Source organism: Dreissena polymorpha, chromosome 3 (genome assembly GCF_020536995.1).
Source record: "Dreissena polymorpha isolate Duluth1 chromosome 3, UMN_Dpol_1.0, whole genome shotgun sequence".
NCBI classification, from domain to species: Eukaryota; Metazoa; Mollusca; class Bivalvia; order Myida; family Dreissenidae; genus Dreissena; species Dreissena polymorpha.
Genome location: NC_068357.1, coordinates 94,391,680 through 94,405,771, shown reverse-complemented (window position 1 = coordinate 94,405,771; position 14,092 = coordinate 94,391,680).

The following is a 14,092-nucleotide window of genomic DNA, read 5'->3' as shown; positions in this document are numbered from 1 at the left end:
TTCGTAATGATTCCCTGAACAGATATTTATATAACAGGTATCAAGTTCACAACCAGCAATACATATTATTTAACATGTTTTTTTTTTACAAGCAACATCACAAATTGTCAACCCCAAATGTCATTCATTTCAGGCAAAGATATATAAATAAATAAACATGTTTATTATTGTTTCAAAGTCTCATAGTTTGTTGGCAATCCGGCATTCTGCCTTTGGCCAAGAACATGTATACAAAAAAAAATATGGCCAAGACAGGAAATCATACAATAAAACAATTTAAACATGAGAAAATAGGACAACCAAAACAAATAATATGTATGACTACAGTTATGTTTGTTAACATGCAATTACACAAAAGATAGACGATTTAAATTATCACATCTAATTTTGAACGCTTCAACCAAAGATTTTGAAATGCGAACATTTGTGCAAGACACCGTTAATATGTATTTGCTTATGGTATGCTATGATGATTATAGATCTTAGGATCTTCTCACCCACTCAGCGCATCCATTATTATCCATCAAATGACTTGTTTATTGTTATTGCGTGAAAAACTATCTCATATGGTTATGGTAAACACCTTTTTTATTGCAAAGGGACATGAATCTGCAATTGTATTAAAATTCTTACAGGGGTTCGGCGTTCATAAAGTCCTGACTGTTTACGCCGCTCTATGGTCTCGATTATGGACACTCCATTTCATAATAAAGCAGTAAATGTAAAAAATGTGTCGGCCTCCTGAAGGCGGAAAGTATCATCGCGCTACAGATCTGATCAAGTTGCAATTTCAGTGCGGAGTAAGCAGTTTTTTTAGTGCGGACGAAAACTTGCCTACGCAACGATAAGATCTAATTACATCGCCGCAAATGCAGTTAAATTGGCTTTCACGACACGCACAATTTTGAGTAAATTATTTATAGCGATGAGAAAGCAAAATTCCTTTGCTATTTAAAGTCGGGTTTCGTAGAACGAAAAATGAGAAGAGTGGCCTTTACCAGTTTTTAGGAAAATATGTATAACGATGAGAAAGCAAATTTGCTTTGTTATTTAAGTCGGTTTTCGTAGAACGAAACATGATGAGAGTCACGTTAACCTATTTTAAACGATACATTTGGAGCGAGCTGTACCTTAACACAGTAGTAAGTTTTATTTTGCGACATAAATTAGTAACAGAAATTCTGCTCGTGGAGTGGAAGTTTGAAGAGAAGTAAATTTGCACTGTCATTTGAAAGTTGAAAACACGTCCACAGTCATTGGATTGGTCATCAACATGACAGTTGTTATTTTAAAATGTCATTAAGTGTTGATTGTCAAACAGAAAGGCAGACGTACAGTACTCAAACATATAATGAGAATATATATATAAGACAGCTTAACAAGGCCCTCAATAAGACAGCTTTAACCCCCGCCGCGATTATTTTGACCTTCAAATGGTGAACTTGACCAGCGTGTATAACTCACGACGTGTGCACCAAAATATTAGAGGCAAGCAAGCAAGCTTTTGGAGGATATTTCAAATGAGACATAAAGTGGACTTAAAGCTCATACTTTTAACATTCAATTATGACCTTGACATTGACCCGAATTCACTGATTCATGACTTTTGAACATCATCTCATCGATCTTACCATACTATAATATTTTCATGAATATATTCCAGGTAAAGGAGATATGAAGCGGACACAAATATAAAGGCCCCGATTTTCAATAACAAGTATAAACATTTCATTACAATCCGTCAACGGGTATATGATATCTGAAGAGGACACGAAAATGAAATGGACTTTCAAACATTTGACGTTTTGACACGTTTCATTGTCTGGTACGAAGACCTGTTGATAACGTTTAGATCAGCACTTGGGTAACCAATCCCTATTTGAACATTTAGTTCATCCATTGGTACTTCTCCTCTCCACCCTCCCCGGTAAACATGTAGTTTACATTTCATTGTAAATATATGTATATACATTTTTGTGTTGCGATGACCCAGACTTTTCAGCAAATAAAGAGCGATCCAGTTTCATTCCGCGAACAGTTACAATTTATTCATCCGATACTGACGATTTCAAGAAGTGGACATTACGGTTAAATAATGACACAGCAAAACTGCATTGTTACCACAAATAGGACTTCGTGGAAGGAAAACTGAGACAGTTTCGTTTAACTAGTTTGACGACCGAATGAAACTTCATCTAGTTGTACTGGTAAAATTTCATGTTACCACGGAGTGTATCTTTTGTTAGGCAGTTCATTCCGATGAGGTAAAAATCGTTAAATAAAACTAGGTATGTCACATACACTCTTGTGTCAGCGACGCATGTTTAGGCTAAGATTTATCCTCTAGTCAAGGTTAAGACTTTCCTCCAACAAAAACATCATCGATGTTTATGCTCAAGACTTAAAATTACACATGGGTTATTCTTTATCAAAAGTTGATCCGATTTCAATTCTTTCTTTACAAACACATACGCACGAAGGTAATTAAGCTGTCCAATTTTTTACGCCACCCTGTTAAAAAGGAGTTAATCACCAACAAGTTTGGGGACTGTGAATTCTACAGCGGGACACAGTCAAAAGGGCACAATTTTGGAATAAGAAAAGCATACATACACAAAACACATTTTCAAAAGTGGTCGCAGCCAAACTTTCGTCTTTTCTACGTTTATACACATGAATTCATTATTAATTGCCTGAAAAATACGTTAAAAGACACAACGTGAAAAGAAACATTAAATATATAATTACACAATATATTTTTATAAACTTCTTTATGCTTCGTTGCAATTTTCGGGTCTGTATGCTATAAACCAAATAAACGTGTATGTAAGGCCTAAGTCGGTTACATACCTTTTCTGAAAATTGCACTTTTATTCGTCATACATGTAATACTATCACATGTTGTTGTTGTTTTCCTCTAAAATACGTGGAAGGATGTAAAAAGTACAGTTTCAGTATGTTAATTGGTTTCGTGTCTAACCTGTTTCAGCTAACATTTCATTTCATCGAAACTTGCAGAAAGTAAAACCCAATAAAACGAAACGTAATTCTATTCCTAGAGAGCTAAGTAAGAAAATAATGTCATGGTTAAGCCGGTTATTAATAGATTATAGTAACCATTAACGGACACGTTATCATCAAAACAAAAATATCAAATTACGATAAGGTGGACTAGTTTGTAAACAATATAACGAAACATAATTTTAAATATTATGATTGTGTATACTTATGATAAAATGCATTTAATTGATAAAATGAGCATGTTAGAATCACTATATATATACGTACGTATATATATATTGTTCCTTGAAATTAAAAGAATAATAAACTGTTTTTAGGACAACCTCCATGGAATTGAGTCAACCAATTTTGGAAAATGCAACATCATCAACTATTTCGACTAAAATTCAATGTTTCGTTAAAGCAGCAGCTACTATTTTTTAAGCAATGCTTTATGTTGTAAGTTATATAATCGATTGTGATTTTCCAGCAAAATAATCGACCAATAGTTTCAAGTAAATTCTTGCCACTCTTTATACAAGCATTAACATTTACAAACATGTTTGCGAGTGAAGGTTTCTGTACATTTTTGATAAATAAATCATTTCTAAATATTATATTTCCCGATTTTGAAAACAATTGCATTTTTCAAAACATCTAGATCTAATCAAGAGATTGAATGACAAGACTAAACTGAATACGAATATTTTTACAAGTGTGCTCAATTTATGCCGACCACGAAGTGAACACGTATTGTTATACGCAATCGCGGTAATTTTAGAATTTGAAATATTATACTATCTCATTTAATAAAGCTTTTGATGCAAAATGGAAGTATTCCACAGTCCACAGACGCCACCGAATGTGCGTAAATTATAAGTTAAAAAAATAATATGAGAATGATTTATGTCATACAGGTTTAAATAATACCACGTAAATAACCCAAATTTTCCTTCAAAAAGCAATCACGATAGTTTCCCTGCATTCCAACCATGCAATTTATCACGTTTTCTTGTAATAAAACCCAACAGCTTATTGTGGTATAAACGATTTAATGAAGTGTACTTGAGGACACCATAATGAAAAACATTATAGCAATGTCATCAAAATATATAGCGACCTATTATACGTGGAAAGCGTCCGTAACAAGGATAAAGACTGTTTTTCTATGAAAAAGTATAAGGCTCCCTGTAATTGAAACTTTACTTTCGTGTTCGCCGAACGACTGAAGTTTATTTCAATCTTGTAAAAATGTAATTTCTCTTCTCTTTTTTTTGCTATTTAAAGTGCATCGCTGTAATTGTATACTCGGGCTACGATAGATAAATTGTGTTTCCCATTATTCAGTTTTATAACAAATTGACAATTATGTATATGGTGGCTATTTGGTGCGGTCAATTATATTCTTGATAATAACTGAAATGGAAATTAATCATGATCTTGATCTTAATTTTAACTTGACAATTTTATTTGCGAAGAAGGAGAACAATTCACCAAATATGAAGATAGCATCATGTATTGTGTCATACTTTCTGACCGCCAACTTTTGTGGGAATTGGTCACTAAATTATCTATTATTCGGCTATTTTTATTTGACTGCGGTCAGTTTCTGATCAAAACATAACCTAACATTCCGTTGGCCAATGGACGATTGCATAGTTTGTGTCATATATTTATTAAGTATGTGTAAATCAGCATACAAAAGTGTGAGAAAGTTAACTTAGGACAACCATTTTGCATATTTATGAATCAATAAATACAGGCATGATATATTGATAGTCCAAACCAGCTTGACTATGCTCCACATTATACCATCTGTGTGAGCATTTTAGGCAAGTTACATGCATTAAAAAATTGCATGACGAATGATTAAGCTACAGTCAGGACAAGGTGTATTATTTTCTAGTTTGACTCTTGAAGTAGTTATTTAAGCTAGGGGTCCGAGTCTAACACACGCGATGTCGTCTCTACATGTTGAATATAATAGTTATCAAAATGCGTTCTGAAGTATAAAATTACAAGCTCGTACGATGTAACGCACGCACTTATGCACAAAAGCACACACGCACAGAAACTCAACCACCTTAACAGCTGTATCGAAAGAAACTAGGTATATTCACAAAAACACACCTTTCATTATTTTATTGTTTTACGATTTCCAATGACAGAATATTGTTACTTCATGCATGGGCAGGATGCATAAACACACAAAGTCTTTAACTTTTTGAGAGCTGTTTCAAACGTACGTAATAATTCACTAACTTCATCCGCCGCCATCTTGATAGAAATGCGCCAGGAACAAAACAAAATCACATGACGAAACGACGGACGTTAATTGGTTAAATAATTAATGTGCAGAGACAACCAAACACCTACAAGTCTTAAACTATTTTTCAAAGTCTTAAACTGCGGTTCAAAGTCTTAAACTGGGGTTAAGACGCGCGGAATGCACATTAATTATTTAACAGTGAACTATATAGTTAAGAGACTTTGAACCCGAGTTCAAAGTGCCGTTTGCACATTAAATCCTTAAACCCGAGTTCAAGAGTTTGAACCGCAGTTCAAAGTGTGTCTAAAAATAGATACAAATCTCATCTCTTATCTACATAATTCAGAGACAACCAATCAGCGGAGCTTAAACCACAATTAGCTATATATAGAAGGTAAATGCCGCGATTTAATTGGTCCTCTCTTAACTATAGAGTTAAGAGACTTTGAACTGCAGTTCAAAGTCTTGAACCCGGGTTTAAGGAATTTATGTGCAAACGGCACTTTGAACCCGGGTTCAAAGTCTCTTAACTATATAGTTAACTGTTAAACCGTGGTTTAAAGACTTAATGTGCATTTCGCTTGCCATAGTTATAAAGTCAGGATCGTTTGAGTGAAACTATATCGAAAGCTATTGCAAAAATATATATGCACAAATATATTAATAGTTTGTTGACTTAAAACAAGACATGTGTTCATACTTTACGGATGTATCCACATACCAATAGTGTCTCACAGTTCCATAAAGTTATTTCATGGCCAGAATTTGACTTTTTAACCCCTTAGTGTGTCCATGACCTTTGAGTAAGAGACGGATGATACGGACGATGTATTTCTCCGCGTAATAAGCACAAGTGGTATTTTTTTAAATTGATTGTTGATTCCGGTAAGGATTGTTGCTTCCGGTAATTTTGTAAACAGTCGCCATATTTGTCATGCTCTTAAATTTTTCATTTTTTTAAAGAATAAGCACATGAAATCAACCTGAAAAAGCTTGAAAATAAGTAGCCATGGACCAATTAGACAGTTTTGATTGCTACCCCACTGAGAATTCTCAAGAGGAGAAGAAAACTCAACTTACGCAGCAATGACAACAACAGAAAAAGATCTAGAGTTAACACAGGCGGTGAGTGTAGTAGTAGCGGTGAAGAAATAACAAGCCAGTACGATTTTGAACATTTATCTTTAGACGGAAAAATGCCGGCAATTTTCAAACAAATGAAAAACATGGACAACAAAGTTGATAAATGTTTATAATTGCACTCCCAAGATTCATTCCATTGAAGGAACTTTAACTGACTATAATGTACGCCTTAAACTCCTGGAATATAAATCAATTGACATTGAGGCGCGAAGCAGAAGGAACAATCTTATTTTTAGTGGTATCAGTGAACACAGAGAGGAAAACTGCCAAAATGTCATCTCCCAATTCCTCGCTGAACAATTAAATATAAAATCGTGTCCTCAGATCCAGCGAGCGCACCGCCTAGGAAGATTCAACAGGGGCGCCACGCGAGGTATTATTGTTAACTTCCTAGACTACCAAAGCATAGAACACATACTATCTGAAGCAAACCGGCTACGCAATTCATCCTTCAGCATCAACAGAGACTTTCCGAAGGAAATTACACAAGCATGTAAATCCCTTTGGCCCAAACACAAACAAATCCGTGACCGCAATCAGCGAAGCAAAGTCACGATGGTCTTCCCTGCAAAGGTTGTTATGGATGGCAAAGTGATTGAAGATGCTTTTCCCGACTGGAACCAAATACTTCACGGAAACAGGACCCCAGTTAGTCCATCGGCCTTAAGAAATAGGAAGTCCCATGTACAGCAAGCGCCGGACATCAGATATAAGGATGATAGTCCTTTGTTCCACAGCTCAGCATCTAGCACACTTGCGCCCAACACTGGAAACGCAATTATGCACAAGATTGTTGATCCTCCACCAGTGCGCAGTGCCAACCACGTCCCTAGAAGATCACAATCAGTGTCTCCCAATCCTTCGAGGGCAGCAGTCCTCACACGCAGTCGCGCACCAATATCGCCAAGAACTCCCCTCTATTCCCAGACGCCAACCAATAGTATCCAACGACCTTGGGATAATAAATCCAAAAAGGACACTCTGTCTCAATACAGTAACACAAGCTCGGTACCAGCCACCAATATGAACATCACCAACCATGCCAACAGCCAATCCCGCTAGGCCAGTGGGGGGGGGGGTAGACACACTACATGACCTGAAACAAAACAAGATACAATTAGGAGCATTAAATGTTAGTGGGCTAAAAAAACGCCTAAATTACCCAAAATTTATAGATCTTGTTAACAATTTTGCCATATTTTGCCTTTCAGAAACCCATACAGATACTTATGACATAATTGAGTTAAAGAATTATAAATTCCTAGCTAAACACAGAGAACAAGAGTATAAGCGAAAATCTGGAGGCATTGGTATTTTTGTTAAAGATACACTGACTCCCTTTGTTAATATCATACAATCAAATACTGAGTACATACTATGGATCTCTATTTGTAAAACTATAACAAAACTTGATGAAAATATTTTAATAGGTGCTGTTTACGCTCCACCTGAAAACTGAAGATTTTTTAATGAGGATGATTTAACGGCCTTTGAAAATGAAATATCCCAGAAATGCAATGACAATAAATATGTTCTCCTTGCAGGTGACTTTAACAGTAGAGTTGGAAACATGAAAGATTTTATTATCTCAGATCCACACTTAAATGACTTTTTAAATGTTGACGAAGATTTGCAGAGCCATCTTGACCAATACATAACTCTCGAACAACTATCTATTCCACTTACGCGTACCACTACGGACCACAGAACCAATACTCATGGACTTAGACTAATCGATTTATGTAAAAATAATAATATCTTTATCCTTAATGGCAGACTTTCGTCAGAAAAAGCTCCTGACATCCTAACATTTCGAAATAAATCAACCAGTGACTATGTTATTCCCTCATCACAAAGCTTTCACTTTCTTACAAATTTTCAGATCACTGAAACAGACCCCCTTTTTTCAGATGGCAACTGCGTACTAAACTGGTCCATAGATATACCAGAAACAGACTCCCCAAACTTAACAAACTTAACTGACACATGCCCAACAAACATGAAGCAGAAACCAAAAAGGAAACCTGAATTAGTTGATCAATTTGTTAATAGCATGAACCACGAAAAAATAAACGAAATTTTATCGCAAATGAATACATACCCGCAATCACAGCCAACAGTAGAATACATCACTGGTGAACTCCAATCAATCTTCAACCAGGCCTACACTAGTACATACCCTGAAAACCATAAAAAATCTATAAAAAAGGCCATGAAAACAATAAATCTTGGTTTGGTCCAAAATGCTCTAAAGCGCGCTCTATTTATCACAACGCTAAAAATGAGTACACAAAAAATAAAAATCAAGACAGCAAATTAAGAATGACTAATGCCAGCAAACAATATAAGCGTACAATGAATTACTACATTAAAGAAAGAAAACAAAACTTTGCAAACAAACTTCGTTCCATGAACGACAAAAATCCTAAGCAATACTGGTCTTTTTTAAACAAACTTAAGCCCAAAACTAAGGTTAACAATACACCAACACTACACGTGTTTTACAATCATTTCAAAGAAATTAACACAAACACCATCACTGACAACCGATCCAATGACACTTACTCACAATCCACAACCAACACAAGCCACAGGCTAGACAACCTTATAACTAACACAGAAATAGAAAAATACAGAAACTCAAAAACTCAAAAACACCTAGCCCATTTGACAATATTCTTAATGAATTCATTAAGTCTACAAAACACATTCTAATGCCTGTTTATATTAAATTATTCAATTGTGTCCTGGAAACTGGCATTATCCAACAAAGTTTGTTAAATGGTATTATCAGGGGTTTTTCTGCCTATTTTGGGAAAAGGAGTCTGACCAAATTGGGAATTTTTATCGACAAAATTGTCCATTTTGGCAATTTTCGAGTCGATGAAGCGGTCAATTTGGGAATTTTATCATGCTTAAATAAGTAAGTGCTTTTACAAAAAAAACATATTTTTATTTGTTATTTTGTCTTCAAAAACAAACACTGGTAACAGGTTAGTAAGTCACACAAGTCACAGCATGATTTTTCTTTGCTTTCTGTCTTTAAAAGCGTCACACAGCTCTTCCAATGTTTTATCATTGAGGTCTAACCCAGATGAGAGGCCGCGTCTCATCAGGGTCTGCGCTGTTTGCTTAAACTTTTTTAAAGGAATTTATGTAGGAAATATTCTTAATATAGAAATAAATATACTTGACATCCCTAATTACTAGAGGGAGTAGAAGATTCAGTGATTTTTGCAAACATCGACGTTATCGTCAAACATCCTTTCGCATCTCTTTTTCTTGGTTTTTTGCTGAAGTACTTATCGTTATGGGAAGCCATGCTTGAAAATAAGCGTCTACGGATTTGGACTAGAATGTGTATTGTGCGGCTCTATATACTTGTTATAATGCGGAACAGTTCAAACCTTATCGCTGTCCAAGTTTTTTTTTGGCCCGATTTTATAGCCAAAATTTGGCTATGTTCCCAATCCCAAAAAGTATACTTTTTTCCCAAAATGTGGCCAAAAATTCCCAATTTCCAAAAAATAAAATAAAATTAGTTTTTTTTTAGAAAGAAGTGTCTTATGCGAATTTTATCTCAATTTTAATTCAATTACATCTAACAAAGTATTTTATGATTTTTTTCTTTTAATTTGAATGATTATAAAGAGTTAAATCAAATTTAGTATTTCCCTAATCAGTAGACTTTTCGTGTGGAAAAAAAGGCTAATAAATTTATTTTCCCAATTTCATAAAAATGACGATAAAATTCCCAATTCCAAAGCCATGGGCTATATTCCCAAAAGTGGAAAAAAACCTGCTGTCAATGTTGGCAGATGCATCCGGCAAATACACCTGCTAAAATCTGAGTCGCTAAAGGCTTAATTACGTCGCGGATGAAGGGAAGTCACTCTTTCGATATAAATTATGTTTATTTTTTACGATTTTGAAAGAATTGTTTTTTGGAATTGAGAAATATGTAATCAAAATTCGATTGGGAACGGGTCCGTTTGCTTTGGGAATGCCTCCGTTGTCCACAGGCGCATAGAGTGCAGAAAAACCCCTGATTATTATCCCCATTTTCAAAAACAAGGGTGACCCAAAAGACCCAAACAACTACCGACTAATTACTATTCTCAGCTGCTTAGGAAAACTATTTACATCCATACTTAATGACAGGCTTACTCTATTCCTAAATGAAAATTACAGCCTAGATGAAAATCAAGCGGGTTTCAGAAAAGGCTATTCATGCTCTGACCATATCTTCACTTTGCACTCACTAATAGAAATTCTGAAAAAGAGAAAACAAAAACTTGTCTGTGCCTTTATAGATTTTTCACAAGCTTTCGATAAAGTATGGCGTGTTGGCCTATGGCATAAACTCCTCAAACATAATATTAATGGCAAATTTCTGCGACTGATTCAAAATATGTATAACAATATTAGTGTTTTTCCCAGGAGGGCAAAGGGGCATGGCGCATTATTGTTCAAAAAGGGCATTTTAGCACGCAGTTTAGGCAAAAAAGGGCAAAAAAGTTCCCTGAATACCTGAATTACGGGGAAACATGTTATCGCATCAGAAGCAGTTGTGGAAAAAATAACATTTAAACAAGCACATTTAATGGTAATAGATGTATTAAACTTACTATGATTAATATTAATATATTTACCTTGCAATGTACATTTAAGTTCCATGCTGTTTCAATAAACTGTACAGCACGACAAACATAATAAAGCAATATATGCATATGAATCTGATTACACACAGATCCACTAACATATAAATAAAACCATGTTTGTCTTATCCCATTTTCTAACAATAATCTCGACATATGTTTAAAATTACATTGCGAGTAAATTGATCGCTTACAATATGCAAACACTCGTTTCTGTGACATACATCCACCGAGTAGATTACAAATAAATAAATAATATTGTTGCTATCTAAAAAAATTTTATGCATCGTTGATTATCACAGACATTTTATTAATTCCTTCTTAATGTATAATCTCCATCGTTAATTCGATTGTTTACGACGTTATTTGCCATTTTTGACGAGTCACAATTTAATTCTGTATAGTCCGCAATGTTGATAAAATGTCAAATGATGTAAGCGACAGATGCGCATAGCAATGTTAAATCGTAAACGCGATTCGCATTTTATTAAATTAGTATACGTCTCAGTAATTATTTCAACAAATAGATCTAATTATCTTAAAGACGAACACGATAAAGAATAAATTAGTTTGTGATTTAAAATGTAACGAGCAAATTCGTAGAATTGATATCCCCCGCAACATATGCTTTGTTTGAGGATGGGTGCAAATCGGATGAACATACTGACAGATGGACGGACAGAGGACAATAACTCAAAACAAAAAAAATAAATTAATGGAGATGCTATAACCTTATAGTAAAAAGCATTTTATCAAGATACCAAGAGCCATAACTCCGTTATTTACAGATGGTGTACAATGCCATTTGGCGTGCATCATCCTCTTATCCATATATATACTCATACCAAGTTTCAATGAAATCCGCCAAAGCACTTCCAAGATATGGCTCCAGACACAAAAGTGACGGACGGACGAACAGCCGGACAACGCCAAAACAATATCCCTCCGCCTCTGGCCTCTGGCAGGGGATATATACTCATACCAAGTTTCAATTAAATCCGCCAAAGCACTTCCAAGATATGGCTCCGGACACAAAAGTGCCTATAGTAAAAACCATTTTTTTAAGATACAAAGGGCCATAACTCTGGTTTTAACAGATAGTGTACAATGCCATTTGGCGTGAATCATCCTCTTATGCATATATATACTCATACCAAGTTTCAATGAAATACGCCAAAGCACTTCCAAGATATGGCTCTGGACACAAAAGTGATGGACCGACGGACAGCCGGACGGACAGCCGGAAAACGCCAAAACAATATCCCTCCACCTCTGGCGGGGGATATATACTCATACCAAGTTTCAATGAATCCGCCAAAGCACTTCCAAGATATGGCTCCGGACACAAAAGTGCCTATAGTAAAAAGCATTTTTTCAAGATACAAAGGGCCATTACTCTATTTTTAACAGATGGTATACAATGCCATTTGGCGTGCATCATCCTCTTATGCATATATATACTCATACCAAGTTTCAAGTGCCTATAGTAAAAGCATTTTTTCAAGATACAAAGGGCCATAACTCTGGTTTTAACAGATGGTGTACAATGCCATTTGGCGTGCATCATCCTCTTATGCATATATATACTCATACGAAGTTTCAATGAAATCCGCCAAAGCACTTCCAAGATATGGCTACGGACACGAAAGTGCTGGACGGACCGACGGACGGACAACGCCAAAACAATATCCCTCCACCTCTGGCGGGGGATAATAATGCGTAAAAATATATGTTTGATATAACTGAATAATGCATGCAATGCACAATTGCTACGAGAATAACATCGAGTTTTTCATCAAAAGTCTCCGAAGTAATAATTTTAACGTACAGGAGTTCACATTGCCGAGCGAAAAGTGCGCTTGGTATAACAAACATAGTCTCCGGCATTATCGATTGATACTGACACGGGGTTATTCACGCATGACTAATTCACAGCTTTGGAGCAGTCAGTAAGACCTACCTATAAATCGAGCACTGTTATAGATTAAATATGCTCAATTAATGTAGTCAGGCTTTTTCCGCTCTATTTTGGGAAAACGCCACACTGGAATTTTGGGAATTTCGCGTCGTAAAAACCCCAATTTTGGGAAAAAAAATAATCGCAAAATTGGCTCAATTGGGAAACATTATCGCATGTAAATAGTGTTTCTTATATTTCAAAGAAGCCTTTAACTGGTAAATTTACGACTATTTTGATAACTTATTATTAAAAGTTTACAAAATATTATGAACATGTGTGATCAGTGCAGGTTTTTTAATCTGAATTTTGGGAAAAGGCCTGGCCTTTTTTTAGTTGAAAAAAAATCACGCGAAGCGCCGGATTTTGAGGAAAATAAGGAAAGTCTTAAATAATCATTAACATATTTTACAGTTTTTAAAACAAATTCAAGGCAACAGATAATTTAATTATGCAATACTTTCTATTTTCTACACCGGATCAGGTTAACTTATATATTTTAACGTTAAAAAAAAAAAAATTGTTTTTTTTTTTTTTTTTGGAATTGGGATTTTTTTTTCAATTGGGAAAAAAACAACCAGATTTGCATTGGGAATGGGGCCGAATTTCGGACCCTTGGCATAGGGCGGAAAAAGCTTGATAGTCGATAAGACGTGACGTCTCTCGAGTAAATCAAGCACAGTCGAAGCGTCACAGACAATCAAGGAAGCTGATTTTGCGGACCAAGTTAGATCGTAAGGCAATAAAGATGTTATCGATAAGGGCGCGTGGCGAAATTTGCCTTTGAAAAAAAGGGCGTGTGGCGAAATTTGCCTTTGAAAAGGGCAGCGTGGCGATCCGGGAGGGCGGCGTGGCTTTTCGCCACGCTAAAATGGCCTAGGAAAAACACTAAATATAAAATCAAGCATTTCTGCTAACAGTAACATATCCGAACCTTTCATCTCAGAAATAGGCGTCAGACAAGGAGAAAATTTATCACCGTTACTATTTTCACTTTTCTTAAATGATTTAAAAACAAACATGCATCTCAATGGTTCGATTGGCATAGAGTTAACAAATCCCCTT